Genomic DNA, 7,839 nt, shown 5'->3' with positions numbered 1-7,839 from the left:
GGAGCTCCCCAGACGAATCACCTGATGAGAACAGGACAGGACTCTCTCCTGCAAACACAAATAGACTCTCTTGCTTCTCACTGGTCACACCTTAGCATGGCTCCTCCCTATCCCCACCTCAGCAGGTGCTTAGAAATAAACAAAGTAGCAAAGACCACCGAGTTACCACCTCTCTTCTCCTGGATAAGAGTGTCCCTCAGCTTGGACTGAGGACCTGTGTCCCAGAAGTGCCATTCTGACTAGATTATAGGAAGAGAGTGGGTGCCAGAGACAAAATGGCTAATGGAATTAGGAGCCACCGGTTCCTATCTGCAGCTAAAACTGAAGAGGCCCACAGATGTGGTCAGTGTGACAGGTGCAGAGAAGGGGATGGGCGGGGGGGGGGGCATCCTTGGGAAAGTAGTCAGCCCACTCGCCTTCACTTGTTGGCCTTGCCCTGGTGGCCACAGCTTCTGTGTCTTTACCCACAGCCTCTTCATCCCCGCAGAACTGCACAGGCTTGATGAGCATCAAGTTCTTGTCCAATTCACGGTCCATGGGAATTCCAGTCGGCAGGCTCAGCACCATACCAGTCTCTTCAGAAAGACCCTCCAGATGCTTGACAACTCCCTACCGTCTGTTTCAATCAGCACCCGTTTCCCCTCCTTGATCCAGGAAACGATTTCTTCATTCCAAAAAGGCACTCTGGTAATCATGCCCTTCAGACGCTCACAGGAGGGCAGCTGATCTTTGGTGAGGTCTGCATCCCTGAGATCCTTACTGATGTTGTTCTAGAAGGGATGGTTAGGCTCCATCGGAGGTGGTGGGGCATCACACAAGCACCTCCAGATCTCTACCTGGGCCTTGCTGTGCTTGGCAGCAGTTTCTGCTTTATCGAGGCCAGTCCGACCCCCCATAGTGCTGCTCCTCGAGGCGCCAGGTCCTCACTGTTGGCAGCCGCATTTGATCAGGGGCATCCAGCACTGTCCAGAGAATCCGAATTGCTCTCCTCTGCACTGAAGTGAAGCTGGTGTCAAACTCACAGCCCACCACCTTCACCTCGTGCCAGGCCGGGTTCAGATTGGCATCATTCTAGCCAGTGAAGCGGATTTCCAGGTCCCAAGAGCCGAGATTCCAGAGTCGTTGTTTAGCCTCAGCTGCGCCTGGCTCCCATGCACTTGCTCACCCCAATTTTTTAATGGATTTTGGCATCTGATGATCTTATTTTCTTGCCAGGCCAACTATGCTTGGGAAAAATTTGTAGTGTAATCAAGAAAAAAAGAGAGAAAAGCAATTTTCCAATATAAGGAATGAAAAAGGAGACATCATTATAGAACCTACAACTATCAGAAAGATTATAAAAGGATTTGGCAATTTCTATAAATGGATAAACTCCTTTAAAACTATAATGTATACAGTCAATGAAGGAGAAATAGGAAATCTAAATAGTTCTGTCAGTTAAGTCAATTAAATCCATTATTAGAATCTTCCCACAAAGAAAACACCAGACCCAGATGGTTTCATCGGTGAATTCTAAGAACATAAAAAAAAAAAAAGAAGGTCAAGAGTTCTAAATTTACATATATTTTTCTGGAGAATAGACAAAGTAAAAGACATGATTTTTTATGATCCCCCGAACCTTCAAGGCCATTTCAAGAAAGAAATATTTAAAGCCAACTTCTGTTATGAACACAAATGCAAAAATACTTAACAAATTATTAGCTAATAAATATAACAACATTTGAAAAGATAAGATATTATGATCAAGTGGAATTGATTCCAAGTTTGTGAGTAGAGTTTAACATTAAAGCATCAAGATGAGGATTTGCTGTGGGGGCTGTCCTAAGCATCGTGTGTTTAGAGGCACTCTTGGCTTCTATCCGCTAGATGCCAGGAGCATCACACACTCCAAGTCATGACAACTGCAAGTGTCTCCACATAGTGCCAAATGTCCTTGTGGGACAAAATTGCTCCCAGTTGGAAACCAAAGCATAATAAAAATTTTAGAATCTATGGCTAGAAGTAAATAATCCTATCTGATTTTTTAAATCTACAAAATTAAAATAATGTTGAAATAGTAAACATTTTGTCCTAAAAACATGAACAAGACCTGGATGCGCCTGACACTGGGTCGGTTAAATGTTGAATTATACAACCCAGTCAGTTCAATAGACAAGGAAAAGAAATAACACTATAAATATTGGAAAAGAGGAAATAAAATTGCTATAGTTAATAACATAATTTTTAATGTATAAAGTTCAAATAAATCTATTATAACTAAAAAGTTAATATAGCAAGATAGATGGATACAGGATCCATAAAAAAATTAATCATGTTTTGATGACAAGCAACAATCTCTTAAAAATAAAATTTAAAACAGATCAAATAAAATTTTAAATTTTAAAATATTAAAAAAATCAATTACCTAGGTATAAAACCAAAGGAAGAACTAATGAAAATTGAACGTATTTTTGAGGGAAATTAAAGATCTAAGTGAATAAAGGCAAATACTATATTTATGGATTTGAAAAGTCACATTTATAAAGATGTCAATTCTTCCAAAACTTATATGTGGAATCCATGTCATTTGTATCAAAATCCCAGAAAGTTAACTTTGCTTATGTTGATAAGCTGATTCCAAAATGTATACAGAGACTCAAAAGACCAAGAAAAGCCATAACAGTCTTGAAGAACAAAGCTGGTTTACTTTAGCAGATAGCAAACTTAGTAGGAAGGGAGAGTATCTAGGAGAATGTGGCCCTGAGGGAAGGTAGACCAGATGACTATTGGAGCAGCCCACAGTGTTGTCCAGTGGCAGCTCTGGCATAACAGACACCTTCCACAGAGACACTAGCTGCATGAGTCTATTGAGCATTTGAAATGTGACTAATGGGTCTGAGGAAATGAATTTTATGTTTAATTAATTTATAATTAATTCAAATGTAAATAGCCACACATGGCTAGAGTATTGGACAGCACAGTGTCCAGTACTTGTCCTACATATTGTATGACAACTTATTTATATCCAAGGTGATGCTTTAGTGCAGTGTGCAATAAATGGTTTGTGATAGACTATCCAGATTTAAAAAAGGTAGCTTGACCCTTACCTTACATCATACACAGAAGTAATTCCAGATGCATTGCATTTCTACGTGTGAAAGATTAAAAATAATAAAACTTTCATAGGAAACCTACAGCAATTTTATGATGTTCCATGTTCTCTTAAAGGGTGAGATATAATAGTTTGGGACATTTAATTTTAAGAAATCTGTCATTAAAAAGAAACCTTTAAGGAAATGAAAAGGCAAGCAGAAGAGCTGGAGAAGATACTGAAGAAGCATATATTTGATGAAGAACTGGTATCAGGATCTTGTGAATAATTTAAATATAATAATCATAATAATGACTCTCACAAATAATTTTTAAAAGACACATAATCCAATAGAAAAATGAACAAATGATTTGAATAGACATTTCACAAAGAAAATAGCCAAATGGCTAAACATAGTAAAAATTGCTCAGATTCGTGAGTCATCAGGAAAATACAGAATTAGTCACAATGTGCTACTACCACATGGTGGTAAGGATGTGTGTCAGCTGGGGCTCTTGTGCATTGTTGGAAGAAGCAGAACTTGGCACAATCACTTTTTTTTAAGACTTTATTTATTTATTTGAAAGAGAGAGAGAGAGAGAGCACGAGCCAGGGGGAGGGGCAGAGTGAGAAGGGAACTTTGTGCTGAGCAGGGAGCCCAACTAGCGGCTTGATCCCAGGACCCCGGGATTATGACCTGAGCCGAGGGAAGATGCTTAACTGACTGAGCCACCCAGATGCCCCAGCACAATCACTTTTGAAAGCGATTTCCTTATGATTCAGCAAATCCACTTTGGTTATATACCCAACAGAAATGAATGCTAATGTCAACCAAAAAACCATGCAAAAATATTTAAAGCCACTGTATTCTTAATACTCAGAACTGAAAACAACTCACATGTCCATGAACTACAGAGCAGATAAGTAAATTGAGATGTATTTGTGCAATGGAACTCTATATGTCAAGGAAAAGAAAGAACTGCCACATATAACAGTAGGGACAAATTTCACAGACCTAAACGTTGAACCAATTAGCCAGCCACAAAAGAGTGTATCCTGTATGAGTCCACCCTTATAATTGTCAAAAGAAAGAACATTAATCTGTGGTGATACAGGCGAGAATAGTGTTAGGTCTGAAAGTTTTATGTAGGAGGAAACAGGTGGGAGGCCTACACACATAGGTAATTTAAGCAGAGCTATGCAATTATAAGAAAGAATAAAATCAAAACTCTAGAAATTGAAAACACAGTAAAAGAAATAAAAATGCCTCCAAAGGGCTCCAACTGAAATACAAAGAGTAAAAAAGAAAACCAACGCATCCAGGAGCTGTATGACAATACCAAATAACATAACATATGTGTAATTAGAATCTCAGGCATTAAAAAAAGAAAAGAAAAAGAGAAGGCAGAAGAAATATTTCAAGAAATAATGGCTGAGAATTTTCCAAAATCAATGATAGCTACCACACCAATTCAGAGAATACCAATCATGGTAAATACCCAAACACACACACACTGAAGCAAATTGTATTTAAATTGTGGAAAGCCAGAGACAACAGGAAAATCTTGAAGACTGCCAGAGCATAAGAACCACATCACCTGCAGGGCAACAAGGATGAGAATTACAGCAGGCTTCTCATCAGAAACCACATAAGAAAGATAATGGGGTGACATTTTTAAAGTGTTAGCAGAAAATAACAGTCAACCCAGAATCTATATTCAATAAATCTATCTTTCAAAAGTAAAGGAGAGATAAAGACTTTCCTAAACAGATAGAAACAGAGAGACTTTATTTCCAGCAGGCCTACCCTATAAGAAATATTTAAGGAAGTTCTTCAGGTGGAAGAAATGTGATATAGGTCAGAGACTTGGGTCTACAAATAGAAGAATGTTGGAAATGGACAAAATGAAGGTAAAATATTATCTTTATTTTTAATTGCTCTACAAGATAACTAGCTGTTTAAAACAATAATACTAACAATGAACTGTATGATTACAACTTATGTAAAAATGGGGTGTATGACAACTACCACAATAGGTATAGGAGGGAGGATCTGAGAACATAAGGTCCTTACTGCATACATGAAGCAGTATAATATTACTTACTGGTGGACTTAGATTATTTTAAAGTGTATGTTGTAAACCCTAGGGCAAACTCTAAAAAATGTTTTTAAAAAAGAGATATAAATAAGTCAATAGAAGACATGTAATGGAATAATAAAAGAAATGCTGAATTAAATATAAAGAAGACAGAAAAAGAAGAAAAAAGAAACAAAGAGCAAACATGAAAAATATAAAAGACCTACCAAAATAACAGAGTTTGATCTATGTCAATAATCACTATAAACGTGAATGTTCTAAACACAACAGTTAAAGACAGAGATTGTCAGATTGGATAAAGAGGCAATACCCAAGTATACGCTTTCTGTAAGAAACCCACTTTAATATCACAACTTCGCTGGGTCAACAGTAAAGGGATGGAGAAATATTGGCCATAAAAAACTCAGAGGGATGTTACACAATGATAAAAGGGTCCATTCACCAAGAAAACAAAATGATAATAAACACTATGCACATAATAACAGAGCTCCAAAACACAAGAGGCAAAAGTTGATTTTAAAGATACATCCTCGGTTACAGCTGGAGTCTTCAACACTCCTGTCAGTACTCGATAGAACAAGTGGGCGGAGGTCAGTAGGAACATGGAAGACCTGACCACACTATCAGCAACTTGACCTAATGACATTTATAGACTATTTCTCCCAACAGTAGAGAAAACTTATTCTCTTTTTAATGGTTTTTAAAACTTGAAGTCTAATTAGCACACAATGTTAACACTGGTTTCAGGTGTACAACACAATGATTCGACAAATGTATGTGCTGTGCTGTGTTCACCACAAGTGTGGCTGCCATGAGCCACCACACACCACAAGTACAATACCATTGACTGTGTTCCCTGTGCTGTACCTTTCATCCCCGTGACTCATTCCCCCCAAAACTGGAAGCCCATACCCCCAACCCCCTTCACCCATTTTGCCCATCTCCCCTTCCCACCCGGCACCCACCAGTTTGTTCTCTGTATTTATGGTCTGCTTCAGCTTTTTTTGTTTGTTTGTTGAGAAAACTCATTCTTTTCAAGCACACATAGACCATTTGCCAAGATAGATCGTCTTCTGGGCCATAAAACAAACCTTAACAGATTTAAAAGAATAGAAATCGTATGAAGTATGTGTTGAGCAAAGTGGCGTCTGTTGCCTGTCACCGGGAGGAGACGTCTAAGCACTTCTGTCCTCTGCCCTTCCATATTGGAGTCGCCAAGAAAAACACACGGCATTCACGTGCTGGATGGGACAATACTCTACTCACAGGAAGAAGAGACAGAGCGAGGTCAGTTTCAACAGCGACTGTTGGTCCCCCACGGCCAGCTGGTCCCTCCTGGCAGCTGACGTGGGGCCATTGGCCTGCATGTACCTCTCTTGTGCCACAGCAGAAAGATCCTGTCCTCTCTTCCCACCGGGGACAGATAGAGCATTGGGTTTGGCCAGGCACCACCAGACACACATGCTTAAGCAGAACCAAGGAGCACACAGTGAGTCTGAAACAGGGAAAGATATTCCCACCCAAGGTGACAAGGCCAGCACGAGCTGTGTGGCTCCTTACCTCCTGGGGAAGACGTCCTCCAGGCCATGGCCCATCCTCATGTGGCCAAGCGGGGGTCTAAAGACTGCCTCCCCCAAAAGTAGCAGAATTAACCTTGAAATGAGTAACAGGAAGATTTCCCCAGCTATTTGGAAATCAAACCAGATATCTCTAAATAGCCCAATTGTCAAAGAGGGAGTCTCAATGGAAATTTAAACATATTTTGAACGTAAGTGAAAATGAATATACAGCATAGCAAAGTCTGTGGAATGCAGCAAAAGCAGTGCTTAGTGGGGGTCTTACAGCCCTGAGGGCATAGAAGAGGAGAGAAAGGTCCCTAATCAATAACTGAACAGGTACCCCAGGCAACCAGAGAAAGGAGAGTGCTTGATGAAAGCAAGCACAACTGTTAGGAAGGAAGTGATAAAGCCAAGGAAATTGGAAAGAGAGAGAGAGTATCAGTGAAACGAGAAGCTGGCTCTGTGGGAGTCCAGCAAAACCTCTTCTTCTTCTTCTTTTAAAGATTTTGTGTATTGATTTGACACAGAGAGAGAGAGAGAGAGCGAGCGTGCGTGAGCACAAGCAGGGGGAGGGACAGAGGGAGCAGCAGACTCCCCGCTGAGCAGGGAGCCCGACGTGGGACTCGATCCCAGGACCCTGAGACCATGACCTGAGCCAAAGGCAGACGCTTAACGACTGAGCCACCCAGACGCCCCTATAGCCCTCAGTCTTGTCCAGGTTCACCTGTCCAGTGGACTTGGCTCTGGGCAGGTGAGGTCTTCGACTCAGGAAAGACTCCTTGGCCCACTGGTGCTCCCGTCGGGGGCCTCACTGCCATCTGCCTGCATGTCATGGGTCTCGGCCTGTGATTAGTGATGCTGGGATGCCCAGGCCCTCCCCTGGGCCCGTACTCCTGGTGGTGGGCCACCAGACGCATTTCCCCACAGGGGCCAACGTCGTGGCTGGACGGGCCCTGGTGGTCCTTCCTATGATGACGGGACACACTTCAGCAAGAACCATCAGGGGGCTCTGAGGAAGCTTTATAACTCATAGGTCCTGGAGGGCATATGCACACCTGGGGCTGCACAGCAAGGTCGCAGGGAGGGAGGGAGGCAGCGTGGACCTTGGTCT

The 7,839-nt window shown here is 41.3% G+C and overlaps 1 pseudogene; it reads right to left on the bottom strand.

The window, feature by feature from the left end:
• Window positions 1–315: 315 nt before the first annotated feature.
• On the bottom strand, window positions 316–6,757 carry LOC116638747 (annotated as a pseudogene).
• Window positions 6,758–7,839: the final 1,082 nt, after the last annotated feature.

Source organism: Phoca vitulina, unplaced genomic scaffold (genome assembly GCF_004348235.1).
Source record: "Phoca vitulina isolate PV1807 unplaced genomic scaffold, GSC_HSeal_1.0 scaffold16, whole genome shotgun sequence".
NCBI classification, from domain to species: Eukaryota; Metazoa; Chordata; class Mammalia; order Carnivora; family Phocidae; genus Phoca; species Phoca vitulina.
This window is presented reverse-complemented; position numbering and strand designations above follow the sequence as displayed.